Raw genomic sequence first — 25,830 nt, 5'->3', positions numbered from 1 at the left:
CTGTACAGAATATACTTTTTTTTTTTCCGTACTTTTTTATTTGAAAAATGTTAAACAATTTACTTATTTTCTGCGATGAGGTGATGACTTGTCCAGGGTGTACACCGCCTTCCACCCGAATGCAGCTGGGATAGGACAAGCGGTAGAAAATGGATGGATGTTATTTTTGTGTGTAATTATCATCTGTCAGATAATAATTGATGTTGTATTTTGTTAATTACTACAGTAGAATATTGATTTCATTATTATATTATAAATGTTTTCAAGATTTTTTTTTTCTGCCACCCCATCGAGGCTGTGGATCTTTTAACACCTCACTGTTGTGTTTGTATACTCATGTTTTTGTTTTTTTCTAAACTAAACAAAGTTGAAGCTAATCAACAATTTGGAGCAACGTATGTTGCCATCCAAGCAACATTATCATGGACGCCCCTGCTTATTTCAGCAAGGCAATGCCAAGCCACGTGTTACAACAGCGTGGCTTCATGGTAAAAGAGTGCGGGTACTAGACTGGCCTGAAAATGTGTGGCGCAATAGGAAGCCTAAAATACCACAACAGAGAACCCGGACTGTTGAACAACTTAAGCTGTACATCAAGCAAGGATGGGAAAGAGTTCCACCTGAAAAGCTTCAAAAATCAGTCTCCTCAGTTCCAAGCTTGGAACCCTGCGCCTTATACAAAACCCAAAACCCAGGCCCCTAAAGGTTTACAGAGTGTTGTTAAAAGGAAAGGCCATGTAACACAGTGGTAAAAATGCCCCTGTGCCAACTTTTTTGCAATTTGTTGCTGCCATTACATTCTAAGTTAATGATTATTTGCAAAAAAAAATTAAGTTTCTCAGTTCAAACATGAAATATTTGGTCTTTGTAGTCTATTCAATTGAATAAATGTTCAATTGAAATCATTGTTGTAGATGTCTTCCTCCCGTGGGTTCACCTGATGCCGACAAACCTCCACGATAGCCCGGATGTCTGGCGTTAGCAATGTCTTTTTATTTGGCAGCGCACACACGCTAGGAAAACACACCCAACTTGTCAGTTTCTCTGGTCTTTCTTTTCTCTCGCAATGTCCAGTACGCGTCTGCTCAGCGACTCCCACTCCAATAACTGTGTCTCGGTCCGGCTGCTGCTAATAAGTATGGCAGGCGATTGGATGATCAGCCCCAGCTGGGTAATCCAATCACCTGCCAGCTGTGCTTCGAGGCCGGTCCTTACACACCCCGCTCCACAATTTTATTCTGCTATTTACAAATTACACATCATGCCAACTTCACTGGTTTTGGGTTTTGTATTAATACTTTGTCTGTCATATTTTTAATACTTGACTCTATATCATACTGTATATTGTCTATCGCGCAACCCAAAGTGACATGGGTAATAAAACTTGAGTCATCCAAACAATAAAAAATATCTCGAGAAGAAGGTAAATGTCTCAGAAGCTTCACTGCACCCCTGCGTGTAGCCGGAGTCCACAATTCTCTTCTCCGTCCCAGATGCCTCTGAATGATTTACATGCCCGAGGTTATAAAAAGGTTCAGACTAAAGGGAGTAAAGCCAATCCTTCATGCAAATAGGTCCTGACATATATTGCGTAGGGGAATATTATTTTCAAAACCTCATTCGGAGTATTGGTTTACTTTGACACTGGATCAACACTTTCTGAAAATAAGATCTGTAAGTCAAGTGGGCTGCCTTCTGTGGGAGGAATCTTCAAAAAGAAGTGCAAGTGGCGGTTCAATACACATTCCCTGATGGCTGCAACGCTCACAAAAGCATCTTCGTTTAATTAATTATTGATAATTCAGAAGGGAGGAGTGACCAAAGTACAAACCCCGTTTCCATATGAGTTGGGAAATTGTGTTAGATGTAAATATAAACGGAATACAATGATTTGCAAATCATTTTCAACCCATATTCAGTTGAATATGCTACAAAAAAAACATATTTGATGTTCAAACTGATATTTTTTGCAAATAATCATTAACTTAAGAATTTGATGCCAGCAACACGTGACAAAGAAGTTGGGAAAGGTGGCAATAAATACCGATAAAGTTGAGGAATGCTCATCAAACACTTATTTGGAACATCCCACAGGTGAACAGGCCAATTGGGAACAGGTGGGTGCCATGATTGGGTATAAAAGTCGATTCCATGAAATGCTCAGTCATTCACAAACAAGGATGGGGCGAGGGTCACCACTTTGTCAACAAATGCGTGAACAAATTGTTGAACAGTTTAAGAAAAACCTTTCTCAACCAGCTATTGCAAGGAATTTAGGGATTTCACCATCTACAGTCCGTAATATCATCAAAGGGTTCAGAGAATCTGGAGGAATCACTGCACGCAAGCAGCTAAGCCCGTGACCTTCGATCCCTCAGGCTGTACTGCATCAACAAGCAACATCAGTGTGTAAAGGATATCACCACATGGGCTCAGGAACACTTCAGAAACCCACTGTCAGTAACTACAGTTGGTCGCTACATCTGTAAGTGCAAGTTAAAACTCTCCTATGCAAGGCGAAAACCGTTTATCAACAACACCCAGAAACACCGTCGGCTTCGCTGGGCCTCAGCTCATCTAAGATGGACTGATACAAAGTGGAAAAGTGTTCTGTGGTCTGACGAGTCCACATTTCAAATTGTTTTTGGAAACTGTGGACGTCGTGTCCTCCGGACCAAAGAGGAAAAGAACCATTGGGATTGTTATAGGCGCAAAGTTGAAAAGCCAGCATCTGTGATGGTATGGGGGTGTATTAGTGCCCAAGACATGGGTAACTTACACATCTGTGAAGGCACCATTAATGCTGAAAGGTACATACAGGTTTTGGAGCAACATATGTTGCCATCCAAGCAACGTTACCATGGACGTCCCTGCTTATTTCAGCAAGACAATGCCAAGACACGTGTTACATCAACGTGGCTTCATAGTAAAAGAGTGCGGGTACTAGACTGGCCTGCCTGTAGTCCAGACCTGTCTCCCATTGAAAATGTGTGGCGCATTATGAAGCCTAAAATACCACAAGGGAGACCCCCGGACTGTTGAACAACTTAAGCTGTACATCAAGCAAGAATGGGAAAGAATTCCACCTGAGAAGCTTCAAAAATGTGTCTCCTCAGTTCCCAAACGTTTACTGAGTGTTGTTAAAAGGAAAGGCCATGTAACACAGTGGTGAACATGCCCTTTCCCAACTACTTTGGCACGTGTTGCAGCCATGAAATTCTAAGTTAATTATTATCTGAAAAAAAAAAAAAAAAAGTTTATGAGTTTGAACATCAAATATGTTGTCTTTGTAGTGCATTCAACTGAATATGGGTTGAAAAGGATTTGCAAATCATTGTATTCCGTTTATATTTACATCTAACACAATTTCCCAACTCATATGGAAACGGGGTTTGTAAGATCTGTAAGTCAAGTGTGAACATGTGTGCAGCCTTCTGTGGGAGGAATCTTCAAAAAGAAGTGCAAGTGGCGGTTCAATGCACATTCCCTGATGGTTGCAATGCTCACAAGAGCATCTTCGTTTAATTAATTATTGATAATTCATAAGGAAGGGGTGACCAAAGTACCCCTAAAATCATTTTCCTTTATTTTTTTCTGCTCTTTTGAGAACTATTTCTGTAGTCGCACCACTCTCCAATTCAATAGTAATACAGCTTGTTAAAGGGATTGCATATTATGATTAAACAGGAAATGACTTTTTTTTTTTTTTTCATTATGTGACACAACCCCACAAGGCACATTAATGTCTGTGTTACTGCCAGCCTCCAGTCAATCATGCACAGCTCTTAGAACAGACAAGTAGACCACTAGGGAAATAATCATACAGAGCAAATATTTATAGCAATGAAGTAAAGAGAAGCTATGCGTGAAAGTCTACACTCTAAAGCAGGTGTGTCCAAACTTCTTGACTTGGGGGCCGCATTGAGCTAAAAGATTGGCCTGGGGCCGATAGCTGACTGCATGTAACGTAACAATATATACAAACACCAAAACCAGTGAAGTTGGCACATTGTGTGAATTGATTGATTGATTGAAACTTTTATTAGTAGATTGCACATTACAGTACATATTCCGTACAATTGACCACTAAATGGTAACACCCGAATAAGTGTTTCAACTTGTTTAAGTCGGGGTCCACGTTAATCAATTCATGGTAGAACGGTAAATAAAAACAGAATACAATGATTTGCAAATCCGTTTCAACCTACACTACCGTTCAAAAGTTTGGGGTCACATTGAAATGTCCTTATTTTCAATGAAGATAACTTTAAACTAGTCTTAACTTTAAAGAAATACACTCTATACATTGCTAATGTGGTAAATGACTATTCTAGCTGCAAATGTCTGGTTTTTGGTGCAATATCTACATAGGTGTATAGAGGCCCATTTCCAGCAACTATCACTCCAGTGTTCTAATGGTACAATGTGTTTGCTCATTGGCTCAGAAGGCTAATTGATGATTTGAAAACCCTTGTGCAATCATGTTCACACATCTGAAAACAGCTTAGCTCGTTACAGAAGCTACAAAACTGACCTTCCTTTGAGCAGGTTGAGTTTCTGGAGCATCACATTTGTGGGGTCAATTAAACGCTCAAAATGGCCAGAAAAAGAGAACTTTCATCTGAAACTCGACAGTCTATTCTTGTTCTTAGAAATGAAGGCTATTCCACAAAATTGTTTGGGTGACCCCAAACTTTTGAACGGTAGTGTACCGTAATTTCCGGACTATAAGCCGCACCTGACTATAAGCCGCACCAGCTAAATTTAGGGGAAAATACAGATTGCTCCATATATAAGCCGCACCCGACTATAAGCCGCAGGGTTTTGATGTGTAATTACCGTAGTATATAGGGGTTCCTGCTACCACGGAGGGGATTGTCGGGACAGAGATGACTGTTTGGGAACGCAAAGCGTCCCATTTACAATAAATCTTTCAATCATTCAATCAAACTTTCACATCTTTGACATGGCGAACAGCATTCGTGCAGAGTACAAATAATACAACGGTGCAAAGTAATACAAAGTGCTCGCCTGTACATTATGAAAATAACCAGCCTACCGGTATAGGAAAAGTCAGTCTTTAATCATTGTGTCATCGTCTTCCTCCTGCGTACTAAAACCACCGAAATCCTCTACGTCGGTGTCGGAGAAGAACAGGCCGTAAATAAGCCGCACCCTTGTATAAGCCGCAGGGACCAGAACGAGGGGAAAAAGTAGCGGCTTATAGTCCGGAAATTACGGTATATTCAATCGAATAGACTGCAAAGACAAGATACTTAACGTTCGAACTGAGAAACGTTGTTATTTTTTGCAAATATTAGCTCATTTGGAATTTGATGCCTGCAACATGTTTCAAAAAAGCTGGCACTAGTGGCAAAAAAGACTGAGAAAGTTGAGGAATGCTCATCAAACACTTATTTGGAACATCCCACAGGTGAACAGGCTAATTGGGAACAGGTGGGTGCCATGATTGGGTATTAAAGCAGCTTCCATGAAATGCTCAGTCATTCACAAACAAGGATGGGGCAAGGGTCACCACTTTGTGAACAAATGCGTGTCCAACAGTTTGAAGAACAACATTTCTCAACGAGCTATAACAAGGAATTTAGGGATTTCACCATCTAGGGTCCATAATTTCATCAAAAGGTTCAGAGAATCTGGAGAAATCACTGCACGTAAGGCAGTTCCCATCCTCACCTAGGGTCATGAGCTTTGGGTTATGACCGAAAGGACAAGATCACGGGTACAAGCGGCCGAAATGAGTTTCCTCCGTCGGGTGGCGGGGCTCTCCCTTAGAGATAGGGTGAGAAGCTCTGCCATCCGGGGGGAGCTCAAAGTAAAGCCGCTGCTCCTCCACATGGAGAGGAGCCAGATGAGGTGGTATCTGGTCAGGATGCCACCCGAACGCCTCCCTAGGGAGGTGTTTAGGGCACGTCCGACCGGTAGGAGGCCACGGGGAAGACCCAGGACACGTTGGGAAGACTATGTCTCCCGGCTGGCCTGGGAACGCCTCGGGATTCCCCGGGAAGAGCTGGACGAAGTGGCTGGGGAGAGGAAAGTCTGGGCTTCCCTGCTTAGGCTGCTGCCCCCGCGACCCGACCTCGGATAAGCGGAAGAAGATGGATGGATGGATGTGTTATTTTGGGCTGTACGGACTGAGGATAAGCCGATAAGATGAGAAGAAAGCAAAAAGTTGGTATTTAAGGGACACCTTCCATTTCAAATATGTGAGTATTACAGCGTTCACAATGGTAAATTGTTATTTTACCTTGCTACACATTGTTCCAATTGTTATATTTCTGACCACCAAAGTTATCACCAAACAATACCACTGAGTGTTTTAATTGCTCTTTGACATACATATATTAAATTATGTTTCAATCAGTAAGGCTTCTGTTAACAAAGGAGAAGGGCAAAAGATTGTTTGCGATTTTAGAAGGGGGAAGGGAGTAAAAGTGGCTTATGCCGTTTAAAGTCAGTACTCATTTGCATAACAATTACGTTCAAGGTTAGACTGCTGGTGGGGATGATAAAGCAGCAAGTGATTTTCCTGATGTGTTGGCTGAGATTATAAAACGGATCAGAGAAAGGAATTGTTCTCTTTTTTTAATTGCTGTTTCATTTAGTTATAGCATTTTGTGTATTTTATGTCGTTCATGTACAGTGTGAGTGCATTACAGTTCCCACCTACACAACAATTCAACTGTGTCAAAAGTCTCATTGGAACAAAACTCGTTAGTAACCCGAGAACCACCTGTTCTGTTTTTGTAAAGTGGATAAAGCGCTCTGTATGAATCAATATGGTGCAGACATTTTTGCAAAGTGTCTACATAATTCTTGTTAATTAGTTGAATTTAAGTGTTACCGGGACACAAACAAAAAATGCTGTACAGAGTCAACATTGCCATGTTTTAAGTTTCAAAAGGGCATCATCGACTGTACTCAATGAAAATGTTCCTATTTTCTAGTTTACGCATAAAGTTGGCGCCCATTGGTGTCCCTTAAGCCAGTGGTCCCCAACCTTTTTGTAGCTGCGGACCGGTCAATGCTTGAAAATGTGTCCCACGGTAGAGGTTTTTTTTTTTTTTTTTTTTTTTTTTTTTTGGCAATCATGTGTGCTTACGGACTGTATCCCTGCAGACTGTATTGATCTATATTGATATGTAATGTTTTTATTATGTTTTTTACGTTGATTTAATTTTTTTTTTTTTTTTAAATATATATATATATATATATTTTTTTTTTTTTAATTTCTTGTGCAGCCTGGTACCAATCAGTCCACGGACCGGTAGCGGGCCGCGGCCCGGTGGTTGGGCACCACTGCCTTAAGCTACCGTATAATCCATATTCCACACTAACATACTGCAAATTACCCCGGCCAAAAATAGTTTAAGTGTAAAAAAGCAGTACCGCTGAGTTGGGCTGCAATGATTAATCAATTAAATCGAATAATTAGATATATATTATATTGCTCCGTTAATCGTTTAATGAGTGGAACTACAAAACCAGTGAAGTTGGCACGTTGTGCAAATGGTAAATAAAAACAGACTACAATGATTTGCAAATCATTTTCAACTTATATTCAAATTAATAGACTGCAAAGACAAGATATTTAATGTTCGAACTGGTGAACTTTGTTATTTTTTGCAAATATCAGCTCATTTGGAATTTAATGCCTGCAACATGTTTCAAAAAAGCTGGAACAAGTGGCAAAAAAGACTGAGAAAATTGAGGAATGCTCATCAAACACTTATTTGGAACATCCCACGGGTGAACAGGCTAATTGGGAACAGGTGGGTGCCATGATTGGGTATAAAAGCAGCTTCCATGAAATGCTCAGTCATTCACAAACAAGGATGGGGCGAGGGTCACCACTTTGTCAACAAATGCGTGAGCAAATTGTCCAACAGTTTAAGAACGACATTTCTCAACGAGCAAGGAATTTAGGGATTTCACCATCTACAGTGGGCAGCACGGTGGTCCAGGGGTTAGTGCATGTGCCTCACAATACGAAAGTCCTGAGTTCAATGCCGGGTTCTGGATCTTTCTGTGTGAAGTTTGCATATTCTTCCATTTAGAAAACAGAAATTCTGGATAATTCTCTTAAAGTCCTATTTATATTTGACTTTATCAAATGTTTGGATAGAATTTTATCAAACAAAACCAGTTGTCTTTTAAGTAACATAAAAAAATCATCAGAGTTGTTTGTTTATTTTAAGGAGGAATGTATTTAGTCATAGAACTGCCACTCAGTGTTATTAAAAAAAGTATTGATTTTGACCCATTTTGAATCAGGAATCGATTTTGAATCATGTTGTGCCCAAAGATTCACGGCTCTATTAGATAAAGCTGCAAAACAGTGGCCACTGAACCATTTCAGTCTTGATAGATCACACTGCGTGTGCTAAATAATTATATTTACATTTTCTTCTCCCAGTATTGTGGGCGTGCTGATAATGAGCATATATTCTGCATTTTCATGAAGACAAGACACGCTAAATCAGGGGTGTCCAAAGTGCGGCTCGGCCCACAGCTAATTGTTTACCGGCCCGCCACACATTCTGCAAAAATTGCAAAAATTGATAATATTGCAAAAATTTAGAAAAACATTTTTAAAAAAGTGGAATGAGGGGAAATCTAACAAGAAAAAGTTGCAATGTTGACACAAAGCTGCCATGCAGGCTGTTTTTTTTATTTTGTCTTTTGTTTATTTTTCTTTTTTTTTGCCATTGCTAAAAAAAAAAAAAAAGACTAAAAGTCTATGTTATAATGAATTATTATTTAAAAAAATATCACTTTAAAATGTTTTATGTGAAAAAAATATTGCATATATTGTGTGGTTGCCATAAAAAAACATCAAAGTTTTATTTGACAAAAGAGCATAATACAAACAAAATAATAGTTCAAACGTAAAATTGACAGATATATCTGAAGTTGATCTCGTAATTTAAGTGTTAAAAGTAAAAAAAAATAAAAATGTATCACTTTCTGAGTGGGGGACCTTTTGGATCCCAAATATATTTAGTAGGATTTTATTTAACATTTCACTGTGATTACTCAAAAATATTAAATAATTAAAATCAATGGTGTCCTGCATTATTGATCTTTTAGGGCTCTAATTACTAAATACTGCACATTTCAGTTTTACTATAAAAAAACAAAGTTGTCTTTGACAGAAAAGGCATTAAACCTTTTTTTTTTTTTTTTGTACTTTATATCAACCTGAAGTTGATATAGAGATTTACTGTAAGCGTTAAATAAAAAATAATAACAATTTGACTTATTTTTTAAATTTTAATGACTGAGACCCTTTATGGTCTCCGGGAGCCCTAAAGGTTGAAAAAAAAAAAAAAAATCCATATATTTTGTTAAGGTTTGAAAATGAAAAATATCAAAATGGCCCCCGCATGCTTAAATTTTTCCGTGTGCGGCCCTCAGTGGAAAAAGTTTGGACACCCCTGCGCTAAATGGATTGCGCTCCGTATTTTGCTCACTTAAGAGATGCAATTCTCTGGGCACGACTTTAGTAGATCAGCTATGCATGCGCCATCAAGTTTGCACATGTTTTAATACACGCAGTCCTTTAGTAGGTACAGTAGAGTAAAGGTATAAGAGTGTTTTATCCAATTTCTCAATCAGTTGGACAAACTAATCGATAGATTACTCGATTACTAAGATAAGCGATAGCCAGGCCTCGAATTTTAACTTTTTAACACTAAGGCAAGTGTTGCCTTAAAGGAGGGCTCATATTTTAGGGCACCAAGGCAAGTTAAAAGGGCATATAGGAATTAACTATACAAAATAAAACGTTAACACGATTCTGTGTCACATGAATGTTTTTTTTAAGTAATACCTTTGTGACATTAAAAAAACACAATTAATGTAAAAAAAACATTGAGTTTACTTTTGATAAAACACAAAGCAGTTTGGCTAATGAAGATGAAGTCGAATAAACAAGCTTTGTTCTTCTTTTGGTTCAGTACAACAGTTTGGCCAACAAAAATAAAGAGGAGTGACACCTCTCACATCGAATACACAATCTTCACAGCCTTTGTTCAGTTCGATGAGGTGACAACACATTTTAGCTAGTATTGATGTTATTGGAACACTGATACAGTTTGCAGTTAAATAAAGGACGAGTGAACATCCCAGTCAACAAACTAAAGACTTTATAAAAAAGTTGTGACAACGTTCAAGACACATGTTTCCTCACCTCAGCTGATGGACACTGTATTGAGAAAATAAAAGCAACATCAAATAGTTTTTCTCCTTCGCTGTATACTTTTAGTGTGGGGACAAGTGCGTCGGTCTCCAATATTGTCCACACCTGTCTCCATCTAAACACAGCAGTCGGCGGGAAGCGAGCGGGAAAAATGACGTTAAACCAAGCGCTTGGCTGAGTTTACTCCGAGGGAAAATCTCCCGAGCAAAGTCAGTGTCGTTAGTCCGCCATGGTTATGAAGCCAAACGACGCTAGAGCCTAAAATGCATTGATAAAAAACAGGGTTTCGTTCATTTAAAAATTAGACGTATTACTAACCGTCTGGAATTTTATCGCGAATTATCATTATACCGTTTATTGTTACATCCCTCGTCTATTAACAAGTAAAAAGTGAAGGGCGGTCACGGCATGTTCTTGCCGCCGATGTCGGTCAATTTTTTAAGGGCATTACGGCAAATGACGAGGGCGGTCGCGGCTTTTGCCCCAGTTAAATTCGAGCCCTGGAGAGCTGGAGCCCTACCTTTTGAATGAGACCACACAGCATGTTTGAGAGTGTAGATTGCAGTAGCATTGATCAGTCATTAGTAGTCTTGACATGCTCTGTTTGCACAAACAGATCCAGTTTTCCACAAGGAAAAGGACAAGTCAGAAAGTAGGGCAAAGAAAGTTGTCCATGTATCACATGTAAGATTAATTTAAAAAAACAGATCCATTGTTTTCATTCATAGTTCAATCCAAAGCTGTTTTTGCAAGAAAGCATTTTTGTTCTGAAGACATTAAAAACGAACAACTTTGCTTGATTCAGTTCATGGTATGGACTACTGCTCTGACTTCCTGGTTATGACTCATTCAGTCCTTTCCCAAAGCTGTTGGATGTCACTGGTATGTGCTGATTAGAATCCCAACCAGCGCTCCCATTCATTGCTCGCCTCGAGAGAGAGAGAGGGGGACAATTTTTAGATTTTGAATGGAATCCCCCACAAAAGCGTAGCTCTTCATGGGAAAGAATCCGCCCCCCTTTAGCTGCAGAACTGACCCACGGACCAGGGACGCGGAGCCCTGGAACTAATTACACTAATGAGTTTAGCCATTGAGTTAGTGAGTGGAATCACTCTCAAACATTTAAAACACGCAGATGTACTTGCATTCGGACATGCGGCGCCTAATCAATGGAATTAAAGACGCTGAAACTTGGTTTCAGTTATCAAATCCACAAGAACATGACAAAAGTAACAATGCTGTGCATTCGATACAACCTACATATGGCTGACAGAAAAACATGCGCATGAATGATGGCGGAATTTAAATCTCAATGCATTTGTAGACTTAGAGACGTCACGTTGGCGCTGCCAGCGCAGAGGAGTGTGACTGTGCCAGCTCGCAGAAAGTCCAACAATACGCAGCGGAAAGGCGGCTCACACTGCGGGGATCTGTCACACACTAAGGAGCCGGATTCAGCCCCGCGTTTTTTAGGGAAATTGGCTCATTTGTGCACCAACTCGGGCAAAAAGATAACAAAAAGGGAGTCCCGGACAAAGACAGATGAGAGGGGCAAAGTAAACAAGGCAATCTCAGCTACTCAGCACCAGTGATATAAGAGAAATCTTCCATTTGTACAACTTAGAAAGGGGTATCCATAGTGCAGCTCTGGGAGTAATTGTGCTTGTTGGAGAAATGTCATTTAAAAACATGGGGAAAATAGATTAAAAAAGTCACGCTATGAAAAGACAAAGCTGTTGATACGAATAACTAACTAGAAAAGCACCCTGAGAGCCCAGGACCCTACCTCCCAATGGTAAAAAAGTCCTGAATCTAGATCAGACCTGGGCAAATTAAGGCCCGTTAAGCTTTTCAATCTGGCCCGCCGGACATTCCCCCAAAAATGTTTTTAGATCTTTAAGATGGAAACTGTAGCTGCCATTATGATGTGCAGTGATGTTTTCAAATGACCGTAAGTCTTGAGCTATACAAATTAGAGATGTCCGATAATGGCTTTTTTGCCGATATCCGATATTCCGATATTGTCCAACTCTTAATTACCGATTCCGATATCAACCGATACTGATATATACAGTCGTGGAATTAACACAATATTGTGCCTACTTTTGTTGTGATGCCCCACTGGATGCATTAAACAATGTAACAAGGTTTTCCAAAATAAATCAACTCAAGTTATGGGAAAAAAAATGTCAACATGGCACTGCCATATTTATTATTGAAGTCACAAAGTGCATTATTTTTTTTAAAATGCCTCAAAACAGCAGCTTAGAATTTGGAGGTTGAGGTGGGCGGGGTTGAGGTGGGGTTGGGGGGGGGGGGTATGGGGTAGCGGGGGGTGTATATTGTAGCGTCCTGGAAGAGTTAGTGCTGCAAGGGGTTCTGGGTATTTGTTTTGTTGTGTTTATATTGTGTTACGGTGCGGATGTTCTCCCGAAATGTGTTTGTCATTTTTGTTTGGTGTGGGTTCACAGTGTGGCGCATATTTGTAACAGTGTTAAAGTTTTTTATACGCCCACCCTCAGTGTGACCTGTATGGCTGTTGACCAAGTATGCTTTGCATTCACTTGTGTGTGTGAAAAAGCCGTAGATATTATGTGATTGGGCCGGCACGCAAAAGAAGTGCCTTTAAGGTTTATTGGCGCTCTGTACTTCTCCCTACGTCCGCGTGTGGCGTTTTAAAAAGTCATAAATTTTACTTTTTGAAACCAATACCGATAATTTTGAAACCGATATCGATAATTTCAGATATTACATTTTTAAGCATTTGTCGGCCGATAATATCCGCAGTCCGATATTATCGGACATCCCTAATACAAAGTATTTCAATGGTTGGAATCTGCGCTTTTGCATGATGTACTAGTTACTATGGTAATCGAATTAATTACTATGGTAATCTAAGTCACAGCAGCTCAGACGAGGCACCAAGCAGTGTGGGTGGGAAGCGTTTCCACAGAGTGTTTCCAGAGCGGCCAGCCTGAAATGCGGGTGTCAGGGACAGACGCGGAAGGAGATTTTTACAACAAAGTTCTAAAGATTAGTGATATATCAAATATATCAGCTTGTAGGTGTTTGTTTGGTTTTTTACCCTTTGCGTTCATATTTTACGGTGTTTGTTGCATTTTTGTTGCGTTTCGCTTGAATGTAAAATATGTCGATGGAGATGGGGTGTGACGTTCATATGTTGTCAATATTCAGTGTTTTATAGTTCATAGTTAATATTGTAAATCCCACATTCTTTATTTTCATGTACATTCTGGGTGTCTCATTCAGTAAAAAAAATTTTTTTAATTCCATTCCGTTTTTTAAGGCGGTCTGTCATAACGTTTTTAGCATTCAATCAGGCATTATTGTGAGGTTTAGTATTAGTGTTCCTAAAAATAGATTGTGGAGGGAAGTGCGTCAGCGCGCCCGCAGGAGCAAAGGTCTTGCCGCTGGCAATGGTGTCGAGGGCGGAGCACCATCAGCTAGGGGCGGGGCATGTGCGGGACGGCGAGACACAGCTGGCAGGTGATTAGATTTCACAGGCGGTATGTGTTGATCTAACCATCTGTTGTCTTTAACAGTAAGCGGCCGGGAGCAGAGGAGAGAGAGGATTGGGAGTGACGGCAACGTCACGGCATGCCGAAAGACATTTGGAAAGTCTTGTTAAAGAACATTAAAACTTTGTTAAACCTGCACGCTTGGCTCTTGTGCCGTGTCTACAGTGGAGCTGCTAGGAAGCGACTTCCACATAGATATAGACAAAAAATGTTGTATTTCAAATTCAAAATAATTGCACAGGCCGCACCCCCCCCACCCCCCCCCCCCCCCCCCAAAATGTACTTGAAAAATCTAATTTGATAAGGACGGTGCATATTGATCAACATATGAGCAAAAGCATGACAGTAAATATGAAAGAATTGCTTTCCGACCTCGAAGCTATTTTATTTGGTACATGGTGAAATGATAAGTGTGACCAGTAGATGGCAGTCACACATAAGAGATACGTGTAGACTGCAATATGACTCAAGTAAACAACACCAAAACTTTAAATGATATTGAGAATATAGAACATTACACACGGCGCTCTACAATCTATCAAAATAATTTTTGTACGACTTCGGTAAGCTATGAAGCCGCACCGCTTGGAATTTTTAAAATGGGGTCCCGGGGACCCCATCAAGTCATAAAAATGGGGTCCCACAATACATTTTTGGGGTCCCATTTTTTTGTCACTGTTTTGAAAACAAATGATAAATGTATGCATTATCCTGTTATATCTCACATTCTATATTGTGTTTTGGAAAAAGGTTGTCACAAACGTTACTTAATTCATAAAAAAAACATTTTTTTATGCATTTGTAAATGTATTCAGTTATAAACATTCATTCAATTTCTTCTTTCCTACATTGATCTAAACCAGTTGTGTCAAACGTACGGCCCGCGGGATAGTTTGCTAAGTACAAAAATTAACCTGAAATTTTTTATGAAAGAAATTGCTGTTCTAAATGTGTCCACTGGATGTCGCAATTGCAATTCCTTGTATCTTTGTAGACCACGTGATGTTAGTACATCAGTCGAGGGAAATGATCAAAATACATAAATAACAGACTGTGATTTGATTTTGATATTATTTTTTTATCTTGATAGATTGAAAATTAACACCAATGAGTTTACTGATGAACATTATCACATAATTTATTCAGAAAATATCAATAACGACAAATAAAGATAGAATACTATTAACCGCAACAATTCAACAATGTAAAAAAACAAAAACAATAACATAAAGTTGTCTTTATTTTTAAGTTATCGTGCCGTGATTGTACCAGTCCGGCCCACTTGGGAGTAGATTTTTCTCCATGTGGCCCCTGATCTAAAATGAGTTTGACACCCATGATCTAAACGTTACCGCTGCCGGTATTTTTTTATTTTTTTTATTGTAATATTTTCAAAATGTGCTTGTTCTATTTTTAAACAAAGAAACTAATCTGAAGTTGTCTTTATTTTTAAGTTATCATGCCGTGATTGTACCAGTCCGGCCCACTTGGGAGTAGATTTTTCCCTATGTGGCCCCCGATCTAAAATGAGTTTGACACCCCTGATCTAAACTGTTTTATTGTAATATTTTCAAAATGTGTTTGTTCTATTTTTGGCCAAAGTAAGACAAAGGAAACTATCTGAAGTTGTCTTTATTTTTTTTGTTTTAATGCCATGATTGTAATAGTCCGGCCCGCATGTGCACAATTTTTTCCTCCATGCGGCCCCTGAGCTAAAATGAGTTTGACACCCCTGATCTAAACTTTACCGCTGCCGGTATAGACTTTGTTTTATTGTAATATTTTCAGAATGTGCTTGTTCTATTTTTAAATAAAGAAAACAATCTGAAGTTGTCTTTATTTTTAAGTTATCGTGCCGTGATTGTACCAGTCCGGCCCACTTGGGAGTGGATTTTTCTCCATGTGGCCCCCCATATAAAATGAGTTTGACACCCCTGATCTAAACTTTACCACTGCCGGTATATATATATTTTTTAATTGTAATACAGGGGTGTCAAACTCATTTTAGATCGGGGGCCACATGGAAAAAAATCTACTCCCAAGTGGGCCGGACTGGTACAATCACGGCAGGATAACTTAAAAATAAAGACAACTTCAGATTGTTTTCTTTGTTTAAAAATAGAACAAGCACATTCTGAAAATCTTACAGCAGGGATGTCAAACTCATTTTAGCTCAGGGGCCGCATGGAGGAAAAATTTGTGCACACGCAAGCCAGACTATTAAAATCATGGCATTAAAACAAAACAAAAATTAAGACAATTTCAGATTGTTTTCTTTGTCTTACTTTGGCCAAAAATAGAACATTCTGAAAATATTACAATAAAAATTTAGAAAAAAATATCGGCAGCGGTAAAGTTTAGATCAGGGGTGTCAAACTCATTTTAGATCCGGGGCCACATGGAGAAAAATCTACTCCCAAGTGGGCCGGACTGGTAAAAATCATGGCACGATAACTTAAAAATAAAGACAACTTCAGATTGTTTTCTTTGTTTACGAATAGAACAAGCATCCATCCATCCATTTTCTACCGGCAGCGGTAAAGTTTAGTATCTAAACTTTGCGGTTCATCTAAACTTTGCAGATCATCAACAGTCTTGATCAGGGGTCCCCAAACTTTCTGACTCGGGGGCCGCATTGGGTTACAAAAATTTGGCCCGGGGCCGATCTGTATATTACTGCAAAAACTGAGATCTAAGTAAGATTAAATATCTCAAATAAGGGTGATATTTGCTTATTTTCTTTCTGATAAGATAATTCTTCTCATCACTAAGCAGATTTTATGTTAGTGTTTTACTTGTTTTAAGGGTTTTGGTCCTAAATGATCTCAGTAAGATATTACAACTTATTGCTGAGATTTGATGACCTATATTGAGCAAAACATGCTTGAAACTAGAATATCAACTGTTGCAAAGCTGTGTCATCAACACTCACAAGTATAAAACTACTTTTTTAAAGTAATAATTTCTTATTTCAAGCATGAAAAACAAATAATGACTTTGACACAATTGTGTCTCATAATTAAAACATATGACAGCCAAATAGACTTTGCTGTTTTATTTTCAATGAAACAATAGAAAATACGTACTCATATAGTAGTACAGTTGTTATTAGTGAGAATATACTTATTTTAAGGTATTTTTGGGTTCATTGGTTAGCTAATTTTACTTGTTTTGGAAAGTCCTTACAAGCCAAATGTTCTTGTTCTATTGGCAGATAATTTTGCTTAGTTCAAATAAAATACCCCTAATTTTTCTTTTCTTTTTTTCTTGTTTTTGAACACTGACTTTTTGCAGTATATACACTACCGTTCAAAAGTTTGGGGTCACATTGAAATGTCCTTATTTTCAATGAAGATAACTTTAAACTAGTCTTAACTTTAAAGAAATACACTCTATACATTGCTAATGTGGTAAATGACTATTCTAGCTGCAAATGTCTGTTTTTTGGTGCAATATCTACATAGGTGTATAGAGGCCCATTTCCAGCAACTATCACTCCAGTGTTCTAATGGTACAATGTGTTTGCTCATTGGCTCAGAAGGCTAATTGATGATTAGAAAACCTTTGTGCAATCATGTTCACACATCTGTAAGCAGTTTAGCTCGTTACAGAAGCTACAAAACTGACCTTCCTTTGAGCAGATTGAGTTTCTGGAGCATCACATTTGTGGGGTCAATTAAATGCTCAAAATAGCCAGAAAAAGAGAACTTTCATCTGAAACTCGACAGTCTATTCTTGTTCTTAGAAATGAAGGCTATTCCACAAAATTGTTTGGGTGACCCCAAACTTTTGAACGGTAGTATATATATATATATATATATATTATATATATATATATATATATATATATATATATATATATATATATATATATATATATATATATATATATATATATATATATATATTATATTCAGAGTGCGATGATGTTCCGTTATCGATGGGGAAATGCATTTTTATGATTTGCCTGAGCGGCTAGGAGACACCGAGAGTAACAAGCTGTAGAAAATGGATTAAAAAAGAACAGATTTTTAAAAAATAAAGAATAAAAAAAATAAAAAATAAAACCATTTTTTTACTTGAGACTTCCCGCGGGCCAGATTTTGGATGCTGGCCCGCGGGCCGTACTTTGGGGACCCCTGGTCTTGATGAACCGCAGCTTCCCAGTGCCTGGGGGACTCATGCAGCCCCAGACCGTGACGTTACACTACCACCAAGACATGACACAATTATGTTGCCAGCTCTTTAGCCTCTAAAAATACATACTGCTATACAAGCTGTTCACTGACTACTCTAAAAGTACATCTAAGTTTAATTTCTATTAGATATACTGTAATACAACAAAAATGGTTGCTGCTAGTGGGGATGAGGCGTTCAGGGACCAACCTGGACTAGCGTGTAACAGTTGTATGTTGATCACCTCCAGCCCTGTACGAGTGCGTGTTATGTAACGTGTTTAAAAAGGTGCGTGGGAGAGTTTGAGGAATCCCGTCTGGACTCACCGTTGAAGGGTAAAAAAAAAAAAAAAAAAGCTGACAATCAATTCGGACTGGATCTCCTCGGTGTCCTCAAACTGGGCCGTCCAGCATAGCAGGACTTTGCAACTCCCTCCGTCCTTCTCGGACTTCTTCTCCTTCCTCCGGGGAAAAAAAGGGGGTGTAACGGACAGCTCCAGTGCTGAAATGTGGACGGCTTCTGTCCGTGGGCTGCTTCCTCCCTTGTGTGCCTGAGAGCGGCCACGCAGCGTCGCGCCACTCGCGTCAAGTAGGAGAGACCTTGGCGCTGCTGACTCACAGGCAGCCAATCAGCGCTCGACTTCCGCGGCCCCGACGTATGACGTCACTAGCGTCACCCCCTCCCCACTCCCCCTCGCCGGTCGAAAAACTTGCGGGAGCCCCGCCCCTCCGGAGCTTCACCTACGAATGACTTGTGATTGGGTGGATCGATCCAATATCGATACCGAGGGTAGTATCAGTATTGGATTTTTAGTTCCCTTCTATGTTGGGTTTCACAAATATCTACACATGGAGGGTTTTTTTTTAATCTGTTTTAAAAAAAACAAAAATAAATAAAATGGCGTTTTTGCCCCATTCCACCTAATTGGGGCCATTTGTTTGTTGTAAAATATACAAATTTTTTCATAATAATTTTATGAAAATTCTGTACTCAAAATGCGTATTGATAATAATAATAATAATAGATTTTATTTGTAAAAAGCACTTTACATTGAGTAAACAACCTCAAAGTGCTACAGTTAGAGATGTCCGATAAATGCTTTAAAATGTAATATCGGAAATTATCGGTAATGGCTTTTTATTATCGGTATCGGTTTTTTTTTTGGTTTTTTTTTATTTTGTTTTTTTTAAATTAAATCAACATAAAAAACACAAGATACACTTACAATTAGTGCACCAACCCAAAAAACCTCCCTCCCCCATTTACACTCATTCACACAAAAGGGTTGTTTCTTTCTGTCATTAATATTCTGGTTCCTACATTATATATCAATATATATCAAAACAGTCTGCAAGGGATACAGTCCGTAAGCACACATGATTGTGCGTGCTGCTGGTCCACTAATAGTACTAACCTTTAACAGTTAATTTTACTCATTTTCATTCATTACTAGTTTCTATGTAACTGTTTTTATATTGTTTTACTTTCTTTTTTATTCAAGAACATGTTTTTAATTTATTTATCTTTTTTTTTTTTTTTTTTAAAAAGGACATAATAATGTGTTGATTCCACGACTGTATATATCGGTATCGGTTGATATCGGTATCGGTAATTAAGAGTTGGACAATATCGGAATATCGGATATCGGCAAAAAAGCCATTATCGGATATCCCTAGCTACAGTGTATTAAAAAAAATAAAAAATAAAAAAATAGAAATAAAAATAAAAAGATAAGAAAAAATAATTTAAAAAAAAACTAGAACAGCCAAATAGCTAAAACTAGTAAGCATATATCTAAAAAAAAATGCTATTTTAAAAAGAAGGTTTTTTAAGCCTTTTTTAAAAGCATAAACAGTCTGTGGTGCCCTCAGGTGGTCAGGGAGAGCGTTCCACAGACAGGGAGCGGCGGAGCAGAAAGCCCGGTCTCCCATTGACCCATCTTAAGCAACTGTATTTACCTTTCTACAAGCTTCTTATGGTTTCTATGTCCGATCATTAAGGTTTGTCTATGTCTAAGTCTAAGTCTTACTTAATCCGCCCCCTTTTCCATTTCATAGAAATGTTAAACAAATGTGTTTGTTCACTTCCTGTGCTCAGTAACACAAACATATAGATTAATAATGCATGAATAAGTAAACACAGTAGGAAGGGAATTAATATGGGCCCGTTCGCCACGGTTTACCTGACACATGAAATGTGACAAATGGTGGGAGGGTGCACTATCCACTTTAACCGCCAGATGGCAGTAGAACCAATTTCCCATTCTTGCTTGATGTACAGCTTAAGTTGTTCAACAGTCCGGGGTATTTGACGCGCCACACATTTTCAATGGGAGACAGGTCTGGACTACCGGCAGGCCAGTCTAGTACCCGCACTCTTTTACTATGAAGCCACGCTGTTGTAACACGTGGCTTGGCGTTGTTTTGCTGAAATAAGCAGGGGCGTCCATGATAACGTTGCTTGGATGGCAACATATGTTGCTCCAAAACCTGTATGTACCTTTCAGAATTAATATTGCCTTCACAGATGTGTAAGTTACCCATGTCTTGGGCACTAATACACCCCTATACCATCACAGATGCTGGATTTTCAACTTTGTGCCTATAACAATCCGGATGGTTCTTTTCCTCTTTGGTCCGGAGGACACGACGTTCACAGTTTCCAGAAACAATTTGAAATGTGGACTCGTCAGACCACGGAACACTTTTCCACTTTGCATCAGACCATCTTAGATGAGCTCGGGCCCAGCGAAGCCGGCGGCGTTTCTGGGTGTTGTTGATAAATGGCATTCGCTTTGCATAGTAGAACTTGCACTTACAGATGTAGCGACAAACTGTAGTTACTGACTAAGTGTTCCTGAGCCCATGTGGTGATATCCTTTACACACTAATGTCGGTTTTTGGTGCTGTACCGCCTGACGGATCGAAGGTCACAGGCATTCAATGTTGGTTTTCAGCCTTGCTGCTTACGTGCAGTGATTTCTCCAGATTCTCTGACCCTTTTGATGAAATCCCTAAATTCCTTGCAATAGCTGGTTGAGAAATGTTGTTCTTAAACTGTTGGACAATTTGCTCACGCATTTGTTCACAAAGTGGTGACCCTCGCCCCATCCTTGTTTGTGAATGACTGAGCATTTCACGGAAGCTGCTTTTATACCCAATCATGGCACCCACCTGTTCCCAATTAGCCTGTTCACCTGTGGGATGTTCCAAATAAGTGTTCGATGAGCATTCCTCAACTTTCTCAGTCTTTTTTGCCACTCGTGCCATCTTTTTTGAAACATGTTGCAGGCATCAAATTCCAAATGAGCTAATATTTGCAAAAAATAACAAAGTTTTGTCTTTGCAGTCTATTCAATTGAATATAGGTTGAAAAGGATTTTCAAATCATTGTATTCTGTTTTTGTTTACAAATTACACAACGTGCCAACTTCACTGGTTGTTTGTAGTTGAAAACTACATTTTTTTGAATAATTTTTGCAATGCAGTCTGCTGAAAGTGATGGAAAGTGCCACTCATAGCAACTGATGCGGTGGTCAAAGTTGGAATTGCAACAAAAGACACATTTTAATATATTTATCACTCTACTGCCATTTGGCGGCTGAAGTGGATAGCGCGCCCCTCGATTCGTCACATTTCATGTGTCAGGTAAACCGTGACGAATGGGACCACGTGAATCCACCTTCCTACCGTAACTTTGTCCGATGCCGACACAAATACATTTGTGATGTCTTTACCTTTTTTTCCTATCACCTCATCCTGGTTCCCAAATGTTGGGACATCATTTCAAGATCTTGAGCAAGTTCAAGTAAGAAGTATGAGTAACACTGTATTTATCGGTGTCGGGATAGGCGACCTCAAGAGGGACAAGCGGTAGAAAATGGATGGATGGATGGATTAATACCAACAATATGTTAGTGATGTTGGGTAAAAAGCATTCTCAGCAGCCATTAAATTTACATTCCCAGGTTCAAATCCAGTCACTGGACACATCATTAGGTACACACTCCCTGCAGCCTCAATAACAGAGAAGTATGAAAATACCAGCGGACAATTTCAGTCAGTGTGTGCCAGACTGGTTCCTTCTTCCATCCATGCATCCATTTTCTATGCCCCGTGTCCTTATTGAGGTCACGGGTGCGCTGGAGCCTCTCTCAGCTGACTTCAGGCGAGAAATGACCATAAGCCGATCAGAGAGCACATATGGCCAAACAAACATTCACACTTATTGACAATTTAGAATCATCATAGTGATCAATGCATTGCTTTCCTGTGGATTTAAGGTTGGCAATAGTTTATCAGCAAATGTATGTTATTTATAATTGTATTATTGTGGTGTTGGGTACTGTCAGGTTCAAACACTGATGACATCTATTAAACGAGACAAGAAGCAAGGAATTAAACAGAGACAGATTTACATTTGGCTCAATTTGAGGAGAAACGTCTGGGCTGTACTCTTGCACAGTCTCCAGCTTTGTCTCCAGATTGTATCGCCTTCTCTTTTATTTGGACTTTCCCTGATTACATGGCAACAGCTGTTTCTAAGGGAGGGGGGTCATAAACAGCCATCGCCTTTGGTTACGGAACAGTTCAAAGAAAAGGTCGTCAAACAGTTCACAGAAAAGGTCGTAAAAGAGTTCAAAGAAGAGGTGTCTGGAGCTTGGGCAGCTCCTGCTTTCTCTTCGCTTTGTAGTTCTTGGGTCAAAACAATATCTTTCTGTTGATTACAATACATGAAAGAAACAGAACACCTTCATGTTGCTTCCCATCCTACGCAGTGGAGTTTTACAAGCCTCCTGCTTGTTGGGATTAAAGACAGCTTTTGTCTGCTCGCCGGGCGAGCTGAACTCAATGTAAAGCAAAGGTTTGTGATAACTTAGATACAGTTATTCTAACAGGTACTCTCACTATGATAATTGATATATTTTCAACTACTTTCCCCAATTTGGATTGTTCATTATGGCTGAATTGACGCCATTGCCAAACAGGAAATGTAACGTCTATTGAATTATCTGAATAAAATATACCAATGAAGTACCTTTTGGCTCAGCGCTTGTAATCAATATTAATGCTAATGGTGGCCACTTTATATTTAGCTTGACCATCATTCCATAAAGAAGACAGGATGCCGGAATTCAGGACTCGACAAGAATATTATTGTGAAAGTTATTTACTAACAATGATTTGCAAATCCTTTTCAACTTATATTCAATTGAATAGACTGCAAAGACAAGATATTTAATGTTCGAACTGGGAAACTTTATTTTTTATTTTTTTGCAAATAATCATTAACTTGGAATTTAATGGCAGCAACTTATTGCAAAAAAGTTGGCACAGGGGCATTTTTACCACTGTGTTACATGGCCTTTCCTTTTAACAACACTCAGTAAACTGGGAACTGAGGAGACCAATTTTTGAAGCTTTTCAGGTGGAATTCTTTCCCATTCTTGCTTGATGTACAGCTTAAGTTGTTCAACAGTCTGGGGTCTCCATTGTGGTATTTTACGCTTCATAATGTACTTTGACTGTACTTAAATGTATAATAGACTGTATTTATATTATTCACATGTGAATAATGCTGTATAATAGACTGTATTTATGTTATTCACATGTGAATAATGCTGCATAATATACTGTATTTATGTTATTCACATGTGAATAATGCTGTACAATAGACTGTATTTATGTTATTCACATGTGAGTAATGCTGTATAATAGACTGTATTTGTTATTCACATGTGAATAATGCTGTATAATAGACTGTATTTATGTTATTCACATGAGAATAATGCTGTATAATAGACTGTATTTATGTTATTCACATGTGAATAATGCTGTATAATAGACTGTATTTATGTTATTCACATGAGAATAATGCTGTATAATAGACTGTATTTATGTTATTCACATGTGAATAATGCTGTATAATAGACTGTATTTATATTATTCACATGTAAAAAATACCAAAGTGTTTATTGTCTATTGTGAGCGAACTGTGGTGCTGAATTTCCCCCAGGGATCAATAAAGTACTTTCTATTCTATTCTATTCTATTCTATTCTATAATGCACCACACATTTTCAATGGGAGACAGGTCTGGACTACAGGCAGGCCAGTCTAGTACCCGCACTCTTTTACGACGAAGCCACGCTGTTGTAAGACGTGCAAAATGTGGCTCCGCATTGTCTTGCTGAAATAAGCAGGGGCGTCCATGATGACGTTGCTTGGATGGCAACATACGTTGCTCCAAAACATTAATGGTGCCTTCACAGATGTGTAAGTTACCCATGCCTTGGGCACTAACACACCCCCATACCATCACAGATACTGGCTTTTGAAATCCGGATGGTTCTTTTCCTCTTTGGTCCGGAGGACACGACGTCCACAGTTTCCAAAAACAATTTTAAACGTGGACTCGTCAGACCACAGAACACTTTTCCACTTTGCATCAGTCCATCTTAGATGAGCTCGGGCCCAGCGAAGCCGGCGGCGTTTCTGGGTGTTGTTGATAAACGGCTTTCGCTTTGCATAGTGGAGTTTTAACTTGCACTTACAGATGTAGCAACGAACTGTAGTTACTGAAGTGTAACTGAGCCCACGTGGTGATATCCTTTACACACTGATGTTAGATTTGCAAATCATTGTATTCCGTTTTTATTTACGATTTACACAACGTGTCAACTTCACTGGTTTTGGGTTTTGTAGGAATATTATCCATTTAATGAAGCCAAACCTGTCCAATTGGGTGTATAGATAGTTCAATGTAGGGATGTTCCGATAAGCGTTTACGATACCGATCCAAGAGTGAAATCGGCCGATACCGATACCGATAACGTGTATTAATCGTACATTTTTCCATTTAATTATGTTCCTTATTTTCTTTTATTACATACAATTGAGGAAAACAAAGTCAATAGTACACAATAACTCAGGGGTCACCAACGCGGTGCCCGCGAGCACCAGGTAGCCCGTAAGGACCAGATGAGTAGCCCGCTGGCCTGTTCTAAAAATAGCTCAAATAGCAGCACTTACCAGTGAGCTGCCTCTATTTTTTAAATTGTATTTATTTACTAGCAAGCTGGTCTCACTTCGCTCGACATTTTTAATTCTAAGAGAGACAAAACTCAAATAGAATTTGAAAATCCAAGAAAATATTTTAAAGACTTGGTCTTCACTTGTTTAAATAAATTTATGAATTTTTTTACTTTGCTTCTTATAACTTTCAGAAAGACAATTTTAGAGAAAAAATACAACCTTAAAAATGATTTTAGGATTTTTAAACACACATACCTTTTTACCTTTTAAATTCCTTCCTCTTCTTTCCTGATAATTTAAATCAATGTTCAAGTAAATGTATTTTTTTATTGTAAAGAATAATAAATACATTTTAATTAAATCTTCATTTTAGCTTCTGTTTTTTCGACGAAGAATATTTGTGAAATATTTCTTCAAACCTATTTTGATTAAAATAAATTAAAAATATTCTGGCAAATCTAGAAAATCTGTAGAATCAAATTTAAATCTTATTTCAAAGTCTTTTGAATTTCTTTTAAAATTTTTGTTCTGGAAAATCCAGAAGAAATAATGATTTGTCTTTGTTAGAAATATAGCTTGGTCCAATTTGTTATATATTCTAACAAAGTGTAGATTGGATTTTAACCTATTTAAAACATGTCATCAAAATTCAAAAATTAATCTTAATTAGGAAAAATTACTAATGATGTTCCATAAATTTTTTTTTTTATTTTTTCAAAAAGATTCGAATTAGCTAGTTTTTCTCTTCTTTTTTTCGGTTGAATTTTGAGTTTTAAAGAGTCGAAATTGAAGATAAACAATGTTTCAAAATTTAATTGTCATTTTTTTTTCATGTTTTCTCCTCTTTTAAACCGTTCAAT

The 25,830-nt window shown here is 38.5% G+C and overlaps 1 protein-coding gene across 1 annotated transcript in view; it reads right to left on the bottom strand.

The window, feature by feature from the left end:
- phf24 (PHD finger protein 24) overlaps positions 1 to 18,564 on the bottom strand; it is a 106,783-nt gene extending 88,219 nt beyond the window's left edge. The window contains exon 1 of the mRNA XM_062032137.1: positions 18,264 to 18,564. The gene's annotated coding sequence lies outside the window, so the exon portion shown is untranslated. The remainder of the gene's footprint in view (positions 1 to 18,263) is intronic.
- Positions 18,565 to 25,830: the final 7,266 nt, after the last annotated feature.

This window comes from Entelurus aequoreus, linkage group LG21, assembly GCF_033978785.1.
Source record: "Entelurus aequoreus isolate RoL-2023_Sb linkage group LG21, RoL_Eaeq_v1.1, whole genome shotgun sequence".
NCBI lineage: Eukaryota > Metazoa > Chordata > Actinopteri > Syngnathiformes > Syngnathidae > Entelurus > Entelurus aequoreus.
Note: the sequence above shows the minus strand (reverse complement) of the source record. Positions and strands in the feature narration are given on the sequence as shown.